The sequence below is a fragment of the Lemur catta genome, chromosome 1 (genome assembly GCF_020740605.2).
Source record: "Lemur catta isolate mLemCat1 chromosome 1, mLemCat1.pri, whole genome shotgun sequence".
NCBI lineage: Eukaryota > Metazoa > Chordata > Mammalia > Primates > Lemuridae > Lemur > Lemur catta.
Window position 1 is genome coordinate 64,613,383 of NC_059128.1, and position 13,171 is coordinate 64,626,553.

The window sequence follows — 13,171 nt, forward strand, 5'->3', positions numbered from 1 at the left end:
TTCTCTTTAGATGCCTTTTGATTGTTTCTCATTCAAAGCTATTTTCCAAGACTAAGAATTTTGCACCACTTATATAGGATATAGGTGTAATACAGAAGAATACATATCCCAGGGGGACAGAGTTGTGTGGGGCAGAGCTTGTACTACAGCACGTACTAAAATCCCAGCCATCAATGTTATTCCCCTTCTGGGCTGTTCTTTAGTTCACTGTAGTAAACTGGTGTTTTAAATGGTTCAGATCAGCAGAGAGTGCTGTTTTGATGGCACTCTGAGGTAAACTCTTATGTGGGTGAGTCAACGATACAATGGGAAAAAATTACTGGTGCTTGGAATATTTTGAAATATTGGCCTTGCCCTTAAAATGGCAGCAGAAATGGATGTGTCATGGGTTTTTCAAAGTTGATGAAGGACAAGATTGTTTGCTTTTTTTCCCATCTGACTTTTCAGATACAGAGCTCAGGTGGTGATGGTAGGTGGGGGGGGGGGTGTCATTCTGAGAGAATTTTGGCCATACCTGCCACATGTGATTATGGCTGGATCCTAACCAGTACCCTGAATAAGGTTCAGGGACTGTGGCTGTCCTGAAATGTCCTTTATCCAACAACTGAGGATGGGTCATGGTCCAAAGTGCAGTCAAGACTCAATCACACCCCAGTCACAGCACAGCTGCTTCTCCCCGACCTCATCTCATGCCACGATGTTTGCATTCATGACACTCTAGCCCCACTGGTCTTCTTGCTGCTTCTCAAGCACACCAAGGCCATTGCCACGTTAGACCCTTTGGACTTGCTGTTCACTCTGCCTGGAATGCTCTTGTCCAAATCTGCGCATGGCTGGCCTCTTCACCAGCCTCTCCTGAGAGGCCTCCCTCACCAGCCACTCTGAAAGAGTTCCCCAGCCCTTCCCTTCCCTCCTCCATGTCTTATTTTCTTCATAGCAAGTGTTACTATTATTTTCTTATGTATTCACTCTTTCAGTCTCTCTCCCCCTCACTAGAACTAAGTCCTATGAGAGCAGGAACCTTGACTGACTTTTTCACTGCTGTGTTGTGAGCACCTAAAATACTGCCTGGCACATAGCAGATGCTCAAGAAATGTCTGTTAACTAGGTGAGGCAAGGATGATGGTGGGTGAGCTGTCCAGGGCTGTGTAATGTGGGGGCTGGCTGCTTCACTCACCCAGGAGGGACCACAAACTTGCAAGTGTTCTGCGGGCCTCGGGGGAGCACGTCAGGGCATTTGCACAGCTATTGTCTTGCCAGGGCTTTGCTGTTGGGCACAGAGTTGAAAGAAAGAATTATAGGATTTCTGCTGATAGTTGTGTCTGTCATGTATCATCTGGTTTTCAAGACAGTGAGGAAAGCCACAGAGCTTTCTCATTACACGCAGAGTGACCATTTCCTAACCCAGCTCTGTCCGTGGTGACCCACTTTTAATGACCGCAGTTTCTTTCCTTTTCTTTGAAGTGTATTCACAACATGTGGCCTTTACTGTCTGCGGGAGTTGAAAGATGGATCTGGGGAAAGGTGAAGAGCCACTGACACCAGTGCAGGAGGATTAGATCACGGTCCTGAATCTGTGCAAGACAATATGGTGGGCTTTATTAAGATTAACAGCAATCACCATTCATATACTTCATTTACAAGAATTTTAGAGTTGGTGGAAACTTCTCCTGAGTCACCTAGTTCAACTGTCCACTTTCCATGACATGGTTAATGAATATTTGTCCGGCCTCTGCTAGATCAGATTCAACCACACCACAGGGCAGGCAGCCAATATTTTAACCGTGAGAAAACTTTTCTGAGATTTTCCAATTAAATTGACTCTTTATTTTTCTTTAAATAATCTTCTCTGTGGGCAGTTGGTAGATATTTTTAAGTTTGGGATTTGGACCATATGGAGTGAAATATTTAGAAATGTTTAGAGCTATTTTGTCCCTTATGAATACAAGATTGAGAATAACCTAAGAGAAAATATAACACCATCGGCTTTCCCATTCATAAACACATTCTGCTTGGCACTTCCCTGACATTCTGTGATGTGAGGGAGGCTGGAGTTTAAATTTCATTTGCACATTATCCCACACTGTGATAGGAAATTATTTTTCCATAGCCAACTCTTATCCTGCAGATTGCTCTAAAATCAGGTTACAGCTGCTCGCTTTGATTGATTAGTTAGTTCTGCCTTTTAAAAAGTCACATATGTCTCTTATCAGTGAGAATAAAGCTAAGAAATCAATGCAACACTTATGGATTTCTGAGGGTGTTTAACAAGAAGCTGGGCAGAAGCAACTCCTATATAAAGGTAAGGCAGAAACAAACTTCTTACAATTATGAATAAATCTGTCAAATAACCCAAGGAGTTAGAGTATCATTAAATGCAATTACATTGCTTTGCACAGGACTGAGCACCCACTAAATGTCAGGTTATTCCAGGAACTTCAGGAGATAGACGATAAAGAGAACTTTGAAGTTTATACTGAAGGAGGCCAAAGAAGAAGCCTGCCCTTCTATCCACTCCCACCAGGGAAATCACTTAGCGTGCACACTTAATGTTCTGGCCAAGTGTAATGGGATACTTACAGGGATAAAAGAAATAGGGGCTTGGCTTTAGGGAGATGCCGTGTGTATTGCAGGCTTTGGGGCTGGACATTTTAGTGTGCATCCCAGCTCTGTGCTTGCTAGCTTTTTGACGTTGGTCACATTTTTTAATCTCTCTGCATTTGTTTCTTTGTCTGCAAAATAGTAAAACTATCTTTCTTGTAAGGTTTTTAGAAAGATTAGAAATCATATATGTAAAGTTCCTAGAGGAATGTGTAGCTCAGGGTAAGTTATCAGGGGTGTGTGTGGCAGCAGTTAGGTCTGGGTTTGTTTCTCCCTGTCAGGGGCCATCCTGTCAGCAGCAGGCATGCTGGCTGGGCACACAACTTTCAGTGGTTCCCAAGTTTGTCCTGCTGGAAGGTGACCTTGGAGGCTATGCGCCAAGACAAGCTGCTGAGGCCTTTTCTGGTCCTTGGTTCTTTAGCAAGGACTGCTCTTTGCAAGGGGATGATTCTAGGCACCGGGCGGAAACTCATGCCGCGCAGACAGAAGCGCTGAGAAGGCGGGTGAGAGGAGGCCAGGGAAGAAAATCCTGGATAATGTGTTTAATTTGATCCGTTCCCTGGAGTCATTAAAATGCATCCTCCCCTGGACTCTAAAATTCTTGAGCTGAAATAATCAGTCCAACAGGCTTTTTTGCTGAAAATAATGGAAGCATGTGTTATGACGCGTTCTAAATCCTCAGGCCTGTTGAAATACTGCCCTCTAGTGTTTCGGGCGGGGAGCAACCTCTTTGGGAACAGGCCCAGCCGCCCAGCCTCCTACCTGAGACACCTCCAACCGACTGAAAGCTAAATTACTGCAAGGCCGACCCTAAATGACTGATCTAATGTGAGGGGTTGGGATGGGGGTGCCTGGAGTCAAATTACTATCCACCGTGATAAAGAAACACAAAAGTCGCTGTTGCTTATTTTCAAGGCGTCCCTAACTGAATTCAGAGGGAATTATTGACCTCTACAGCATCCTCTCATCAAAGGAGAAAGAAAAATATTTTAGAAAACTGACCAATTTCCTCCCTGTTTCCCTCCTTCTCTGCCCCTCTTCCATTTGCTGCCCAGCTACCGCCGCAGAGGTGTCAGAACGTGGGCTCCGGAATCAGGCAGTCTGGGTTCACTGCCTGGCTTTCCAATTTGCCGTTTCTGTGAACTTAGGCAAGTGACTAACAGCCCACCTGTGCCCCAGCTTTTTAAATCTATAAAATAGGGATTATGATAGTATTTACCTCATAGCCATGTTCTAAGGATGCATGAGATCCTTAGAATACATTTAAAGTACTTAGAACACGACCAGTCACACTGTCAACACTTAAGAGAAGTTATTATTAATTGTTATGTCCTTTTCTATGTCTCTGGCTTTGTCTTAGGTCCTAGAGATGTAGCTGGGGAGGACAGACATGGTACCTGCCCTCATGAACATGTATCCACAAATCCTGGGCTTCAAGCTATTTGAGATTTTATCCACACTGGAGGGCACAGAAGAGTAAAGCTACCAACGTATAAAAAAAAATCCAAAAGAAAACAATCCATGATAGTTCAAGAACCCACTAGGAAATATCAGTGCCAATTTTCCTAAACAGAACCAGGATTTCCACAGCTAGGTCTCTGGATGCCTTGGAGAGCGCTTCTCCTTTTCTCAACCATTATTCATGAGATACAACTCTTCTTTTAATTCCAGGGCTTATCCACTTCTCTAGCTAAAGGGCAAGATTAGTCTTCAGGAAGGTAGAATATGGAGCTACTTGACTTGGGCCGTACACAGTCTCCTGGAGTCATCTGCTAAAATGCACACACGCCTGCACATGTTTATTATTATTCATTCATTACACATTATTAGTCATTAACACTAGGTATGAGATTAATTTGTTAAATCCTTCCTAACTTGATGGCTAAAGACAGGGGAGCTCAGAATGAATCCATTTTTAAAATAACTTTTTCTAATTTTAAAAATAATAAATTCTCATTGTGGAAAACAGAGAAAACTCTAAAGAAGAAAATCATCCCCCCATGAGATAACTAATCTTAACATTTGATTCTGCTTTCCAGCTACATAGTTATAGATGTATCTATAATCAATGGGTTAGCTGGAATTGCATGGATTTTGAGGTCTGCATAAAATGACACAAACACATTTCTCTCCTTGTAGAAGTCCAAAGCCCTCCCCTGAATTTCTGCAGATTGATGAGGAGATTATTTTCTCATAGTCAGCTCTTGCTTCCAGCTCCTGCCTCCAGAGATGCTATCTCTGCTCACTACCAGGTCTACCCCTCCTGCAACGCTTGTGCATTGTTAGTGCATGCACCCCCCCCCACGCACATGGGCCACGCACATTTGCACCTGTGGTAAGCTGAAGACCAGGGAGTAGATGTGATAAAAACTCTCAACAAATGACGTATAGAAGGAATGCATCTCCTCTTAGATCTGGAACAAGAGAAGGATGCCCATTCTCACTACTTCTGTTTAGCACAGTACTGTAAGTCCTAGCCAGAGAAATTAGGCATGAAAGAGAAATAAAAGGCATCCAAGTCAGAAAGTAAGTAGTAAAATTATCTCTATTTGCAGATGACATGATTTTATACATAGAAAACCCTAAAAAGCCCACAAAAAGCATAAACTTTTAAAGCTAATAACATTGAAAAATTGATGGGAATAGTATGCAATCTGTAGATTACTTTGGGTAGTATGAACGTTTTAGCAATATTAGGTCTTTCATCCCATGAACACAGATATTTTCCATTTATTTTTGTCTTCTTTGATATTTTTTAATGTTATATATTTTCTAGTGTACTAATCTTTTACCTCCTTCGTTAAGTTTATTCCTAGGTATTCTATTCTTTTTGATACTATTATAAATAGGATTCTTCCCTTAATTTTCTTTTTAGATACTTCATTGTTAGTGTATAAAAACATAACTGATTTATATGTGTTTATTTTGTCTCTTGTAACTACAAAATTCATTTATTAGCTTTAAAAGTTTATGAATCCTTCTCTTATTCCAGATCTAAGAGGAAAAGCTTTTGGTTTTTCACCATTAAGGATGATGTTGGCTGTGGACTTGTCACATATGGCCTTTATTGTGTTGAGGTGCATTCCTTCTATACCTCATTTGTTGAGAGTTTTTATCATGAAAAGATGTTGAATTTTGTCACATCCTTGCATTCCAGGGATAAATCCTACTTGGTCAGGGTGTATCATGCACACTTCACACCTATTAGAATGGCTGTTACCAAAGTCAAAAGATAACAAGCGTTGGTGAGGATGTAGAGAAATTGGAACTCTCGTACATGGTAGATGGGACTGTAAAATGATGCAGCCACTTTGGAAAGCAATGTGGAAGTTCCTTAAAAAATTAAAAATTAAACTACCATATGATCCAACAATCTCACTTATGGGTACAGATCCAAAATCAGAATCTCAAAGATATCTGCACTCCCATGTTAATTGCAGTATTATTCACAACAGCCAAGACATGGAAACAACCTACATGTCCATTGATGAATGAATGGACAAAGAAAATGCGGTATATACATTCAAGAAAATATTATTCAGCATTAAAGAAGAAGGAAATCCTGCCATATGTGACAACACAGATGAATCTGGAGGACAATATGCTAAGTAAAATCGAAGGACAAATACTGCATGATTCCACTTATATGAGGTTATTCAAAATAGTCAAATTCATAGAAGCGGAGACTAGATTGGTGGTTGTCAGGGTCTAGGGAGGGAGAAATGGGGAGTTGTTGTTCAATAGGTATAAAGTTTTATGACAGTTAGTCAAGATGAATAACTTCAAGAGATCTGCTGTGCAGCATAGTTTCTATAGTTGCCCATACTCTATTGTGCTCTTAAAAATTTTGTTAAGAGGGTAGATCTCATGTTGTGTTCTCACCCTGCAAAAAGGAGGAGGGCACTAAGAAACGTTTGGGGGTAGTAGATATGTTTATTACCCTGACCTTGGTGATGGTTTCATGGATGTATGTATATGGCCAAACTATTAAATTGTATACATTAAATATGGGCATGTTTTTGGTGTATCAATTATACCTCAATAAAGCAGTAAAAAAAAAAATTTTTTTAAGAAAGAAAAGAAAAGCAAGCAAGCAAGCCCACTAGAGTACTCTTAAAGAAACTGCACCAGAAATGTCTTTCTTTTGCTTATTGGTATTTCTCCAAATCAAACATAGGTATTTTAGTCCAACTTTCTGTCTTTCTGCTATTTCAGTTTAAGATCCCTTCTTTTGAAAATCACCCAGCACTGCTAGCTCAGTTGTGTGCTTCCTCCCCAAAACATGCAACTAACGACATGGCTTAAGTTGCTAAAGCCTTTAAGTTCAAATCTTTGTGTTTCAAATTTTTGCTGTCAAATTCTATGTGAATAATCTGTTTTATTGCTATTTGTTTTTCTTTTTATTTTTTAGTAACTTCAGAGGTTATCTGTAAACAAATAAAAAACTTAAAAAGAATAAAATAAATTTTAAAGAATACTTTAAAGATGGCTTTTTATCATCTCTTTGTTCATAAGCTATACATGCTTATTGTAGAAGATTTAGAAAATATAATAAAGTAAATAAAAAATTACTTGGGCCAGGTGTGGTGGCTCACGCCTGTAATCCTAGCACTCTGGGAGGCCAAGGCAGGTGGATCATTTGAGCTCAGGAGTTCGAGATCAGCCTGAGCAAGAGTGAGACCCCTTCTCTACTAAAAAAATAGAAAGAAATTATATGGACAACTAAAAATATATAAAAAAAATTAGCTGGGCATGGTGGCATGTGCCTGTAGTCCCAGCTACTCGGGAGACTGAGGCAGGAGGATTGCTTGAGCCCAGGAGTTTGAGGTTGCTGTGAGCTAGGCTGACACCACGGCACTCTAGCCTGGGCAACAGAGTGAGACTCTGTCTCAAAAAATAATAATAATAATAATAATAATAATAATAATAATAATAATAATAATAAATAATTACTTGATTATTCATAACCCTACCACCATGAGAGACAACCCTATTGACTGTAATTTTTTTTCCAGTGGACCAAATCTGTACCTTTTTGAAACATGCTTTTGTTTTTCACTTAGCAGCATATAGAGAAGGGCATTCCCTGGCAGTAACTAAACATGTATACTATTCTGAGAACTGAGTAAGAATGTTGCCTTTTGGGGAATTATTTAAAAAAAAAAATACTTTTTAGTTAATAGCAAATTCAAAGTGAAATTCAACCCAACAACATAATTTTTTGGTGAAATTAAAAATGGCTTCTATATTTTATTAATGCAATTGATTGTTATTAAACATGTCCTATGAATTGTTTGGATATGAATATTTTTATTATCTTCATTTTCTTTGCATTTGAACAGTTCCAGTTGGCCAGTTTGCAAGTAAAGGTAATTAATGCTAGTTTCTATAGTAGTCCCCAACTTATTATTATATCATTATAATATCCCCAGAGGCATAACACAACAAAAATTTCTTTCTTGCTCATGCAATGTTTAATAAAGTGTGGGCAACTCCATTCACTGTCTCTGCTATGAGCAATAACTCAGGTATATGTGCTCTTTTCATTTATTAATAGTAGTTATACTGTTTGGAACATGTGACCATAGAAGGAGAAGGGAGGAGAGAGTGAGGAATCTCACAAGTAGTTTTATGTCCAACACTGAAGTGGTTTACATCAATTCTTCTCACATCTTATTGGCCACAATGCAGTCATATGGCCTGACCCTGACTGTGAGGGAGTCTGGGAAATGTAGTCTTCCTTTGTGCCTATAAAAAAAAGAAGCTGATTAGTAAATACCTAACAATTAACAAATGAACTGCACCTTATGCTTCCACCTTAACACCATTTGTTATTTTCAGCCATCACATAATTATTCATTGTACAACCAATTAGATTCCATAGTCCGAATCTCTCTTTGATGGCTAAAACGGCCAGAACATGGTATATGGCAACACACACACACACACACACACACACACACACACACACACACTCACGCCCTCCCTCTCTCTCTCCTTCTCATTCTTTCTCATTGCTAACAGTATAGTTGATCTGAGTATAGTAATGATAGATTTCTTTTCTTGAGGCAGGGTCTCACTCTGTTGCCCAGGCTAGAGTGCAGTGGTGTCATCATAGCTCACTGCAACCTCAAACTCTTGGGCTCAAGCCATCCTCCTGCCTCAGCATCCTGAGTAGCTAGGATAAGAGGTACATATCACCAAACCCGATTAATTTTTCTGTATTTTGTAGAGATAGGATCTGGCTTTTGCTCAGGGCTGATCATGAACTCCCAGCCTCAAGCAATCCTCCTGCCTTGGCCTCCCAAAATTCTAGGATTATAGGCATTAGCCACCACACCCAGCAAATAGATCATTGTAATAAGCATTGTTCTATGTCAGATACCGTAGTGGGTACTCTATTTCTATGCATTATCTCAATTGAACTTCACAGAATTATACTGAGGCAGGCATTAAATATTTTCCTCATTTTACAGATGAGAAAATGAAACTTGAGTAAAATAATTTGCTCAAAGTTATACAATGACCAAGTGGCAAGGCTGAGACTCCTACCCAGGTCCATCTGGCTCTAGAACCTGTGCTATTAGCTACTGTACTGCACTGGCCTCCTGTTTGGAAAGACACTGCCTGAAAGAGGAGGAAAAAAATCCCATGGGGCAAGAGCTTCAGGATTCTCTGCATCCTGTAGCCCCGCCCTCCGACACCTAACAGTTCTGCCACACATGAACCAGATTGAAGCTGCATGTGGCCCAGTTTTACATAGTACCACAGAATGATGGCTGTCACTGCTTTGCTCTACCTCAAAGCCTGCTTCGTTTTCCAACCTGATCTATGGGCTGATCCTGATATGCAGCATGGCTATAAAATGCAGCCTGTTACACTGAGTATGGCGGCGATCCCCAACCCACAGCCATTAAGCTATACTGGTCCATGGCCTGTTAGGAACTGGGCTGCACAGCAGGAGGTGAGCAGCAGGTGAGGGAGTGAATCTTAATCTGTATTTGCATCTGCTCCTCATCGCTGGCATCACCCCATAAACTCCACCTTCTGTCGGATCAGAGACAGCATTAGATTCTCATAGGAGCACAAACCCTACTGTAAACTGTGCATGAGGGATCCAGGTTGCACGCTCCTTATGAGACTCTAATGCCTGATGATCTGAGGCGGCGACGCTAGCGCTGGGGGGTGGCTGCAAATACAGATTATCATTAGCAGAGAGGTTTGACTGCACAATAAGTGCAATGCTCCAAACCATCCATGCTCCACCCTCCACCCTGCCATCTGTGGAGAAATTGTCTTCCATGAAACCAGTTCCTGGTGCCAAAGACGTTGGGGACCACTGGAGTATGGGCCATAAGTGATATAATGCTGTGTGCTATCTTTAAATGTTTACATGTGCCAGTTTCACCTCCCCTACTAGAGGGTAAACTCTAGACAAAAACTGCATTTCAGCCAGGCACAGTGGCTCACGCCTGTAATCCTAGCACTATGGGAGGCCGAGGCAGGAGGAACACTCGAGGTCAGGAGTTTGAGACCAGCCTGAGCAAGAAAGAGACCCCGTCTCTACTAAAAAAATAGAAAAAAATTAACCAGACAACTAAATATATGTACAAAAAATTAGCCAGGCATGGTGGCGCATGCCTGTAGTCCCAGCTACTTGGGAGGCTGAGGCAGGAGGATCACTTGAGGCCAAGAGTCTGAGGTTGTTGTGAGCTAGGCTGACGCCACGGCACTCTAGCCCTGGGCAACAGAGTGAGACTCTGTCTCAAAAAAAAAAAAATTGCATTTCCACCAGCACCTAGGACAGTACAAGGCACAGTAGAGACATCTGAGAAACTTGTGCTGATTTAGGGTGAGCAGCCTAACAACACACATTACCCTTTTGTCACCTCTATGCCTTAGTTTACTTTTCTGCCAATCAGAGGCTTTGGCTGGAAGAGATCTAAGAGCCTTCCCACTAGATGAGTCCCCATATTATTGGGCAGTGGTCTTCAAGGGGGCACTATCCAAGAGCTTTGTGAATTTTTCATGCAAAACCAAAGTCACTAAACGGTCACAGGCTGAGTATGGTCACATATTCACTAGCCAACCTCCAAACACACATGACCATAACTGAGTTCTATAAAGAAAGATGCATTTTACATTTTACTTTTTTTTTTCTTGAGACAGGGTCTTGTTCTGTCACCTGGCTAGAGTGCAGTGCATCATCACAGCTCACTGCAACTTCAAACTCCTGGGCTCAAGCAATCCTCCTGCCTCAGCCTCTCAGGTAGCTGGGATTACAAGCACCCACCACCAAACCCGGCTAATTTTTCTATTTTTTATAGAGACAGTGTCTCACTCTTGCTCAGGCTACAAAGTTGTATTTTCAAGTGACAAAAACTCATTATCATAAAATGACTAATAATGCAGCCAAGAGCCATAAAGTGAATTTTGCTCAAGTCATTAATCAATTGATACACTTTAAAGAGAAGCTTCCTTATGCATATTGCTAATCATTTATTCAAATCAAGTAAATATTGTCCACATGGTCTACTGAAAAATTATAGGGAGATTTATCAAGAAATTAAACAAATTAAATTTCTTGGAGAAATTTCACTAGTAAGGATTTTTTCAATAAAAGGTCGTCAAGGAGTTGGGCAGGTTCTACAGGCTGCAGCTTGTGTTTGCTCATCTTTGGGCCTCAATCAGATTCTAGTAATATCTAATAGTACAATGCAGGGAGGTTTGAGGTTTAAGGCGAACTCCATTTTTCTCATGGGTCTGTTGCTTTCCAGACATGGGGACAATATCTTTCAAGAGGCAATAGCTTTGTGACAAAGACATGGGAACCCATTGAGACTTTATCTTAAGTAAAATGCCTTGTCTGCTTGTCTGGTTTATCAAAAAGGTAGTTGCTTTGCAGGATCAAAAGCCTCAAAGTGAGGGGGCATCTCTAGAATGTGATGGCATCTCATAGAAAGATGTGCTATTTCAGCTCGTTCAGCCTTATTCTGTACCTGTTATTGCTACCATAAGGAGAAGTTGGAAAGAAGGATAGTTCTATGACCTGTAGCTGATGATCTTTTACCACATAGAAGGAAATGCTCAAAATAACCTCTGACGTGAGGCTACTGAAAAATTATAAATAATGATCCACTTTATCATTAGCCAGGATATGATGATAAAATAACTGGAGGTCAGAGCAATCTACAGGTGTGACGTTAGTTATATCTATTCACAGGTGAAACATCTAGTAAATGCAGGTAATTTTTTTAAGCATGCCCTTTAAGTCCAAGTAAACACTCGAATTTTTTTTTCTTTCAAGTGGACTTTTGAAACATCCTTGAAATACTGCCTTGAACTTCTTTAGGAGTTTTGTGATCTAAATTTACAAATTGGCTTCAAACACACACACACAGACACACACGTGCACACACAAAGAAACACATGCCAACACACAGAAAGCTTCTTCCCTTTTTTGCTGTGTCCCGCAAACACCTACAGGTCCCCCTGACCCCTGAGAAGGAAGGCCTCTACGAGGACAGAAGAATTTTTCTTCCTCCTTTTGAAGAAATGATGGTGCCAGAAGGGAGGATCTGTGTAAGCAATAAGTTATCTTAGCTTACCTTTCATTCTTGTCATAATTTGGTAACATTCTCAAAGAATAAATGACTTTTGGACTGTATTAGTGGGTGAAGGACTGCTTTGCATAAACATTGCATTGCAATCTGTCCTTCTCCCTGGTGTTCACTGAGACTCCTTGAGCATGCAGCTGGATGCACTGTCCATCCTGGCTCCTGGGCTGTGTGGCTGAGCACACAAAAAAATACCGCCTACTTCTCACTTTGACTTGTCCTCGACCCCAAATATGCAAGAAGGCTTCGTCAAAGCCACAGGCCATGGACAAGCCAATACTGGGTGTCAGTGTCCTAAAACCTCCTGCCTCTTCATTCAGCTCTGTCTCTTAAATGCCACAAAACAAGATGCTATACATTAATTAAACGCACTGACATAACTTGAGCATACTCTTTATTTCTCTAATCTAAGATCCCCAGTTTTGTTATGAATCAGGAGGCCTGTAACAGAAATGGAGACACAAATCTTGCATTATTACAGATAGCCAAAATCACCAGTTATGTATGAGGCAGCCCTGTCTAGCCTGGAGAAAAACTCTGAACCTAAGCTAGAATAGTATGCATTCAGCAGTCCCTTAGGAGCAATTTTTTATTCCACACTCAGAGTCAACAGCAGGGGCTTCCGTCAGGAAAGGATCAGCCCCTGCTGTGGCTCCAGAAGCAGGAATCTCCACCAGACACCCCTGCGTACAGGCTCCGGAACCGCCGCTTCCTGCGCAGCCTCCAGGGGTCGCTACAACGTTCCGAGAACGTGCTTCCCTCACAACAGCGTGAAATGCTGAAACTTGTCTTCAGTTTACTTTCTGGCTCCACTCCCACATCCTGTTATGGTCTAAGAACGCGAGAAAATGACCACTTGAAAGCCGAATTGAGCCAAATTAGGAGTGTTTATTAGCTGGCCAGCGACCACCCTCTGCACTGCCAAAGGCCGGGGCACAGGGAGCAGCGCTCAA

At 41.2% G+C, this 13,171-nt stretch overlaps 1 long non-coding RNA gene across 1 annotated transcript in view; it reads right to left on the bottom strand.

Annotated features, from left to right (window-relative positions):
- Positions 1-8,069: 8,069 nt before the first annotated feature.
- The window catches only part of LOC123650620, a 126,172-nt gene continuing 121,070 nt past the window's right edge, over positions 8,070-13,171 (bottom strand). The window contains exon 3 of the long non-coding RNA XR_006739440.1: positions 8,070-8,349. This is a non-coding gene — a long non-coding RNA (uncharacterized LOC123650620). The remainder of the gene's footprint in view (positions 8,350-13,171) is intronic.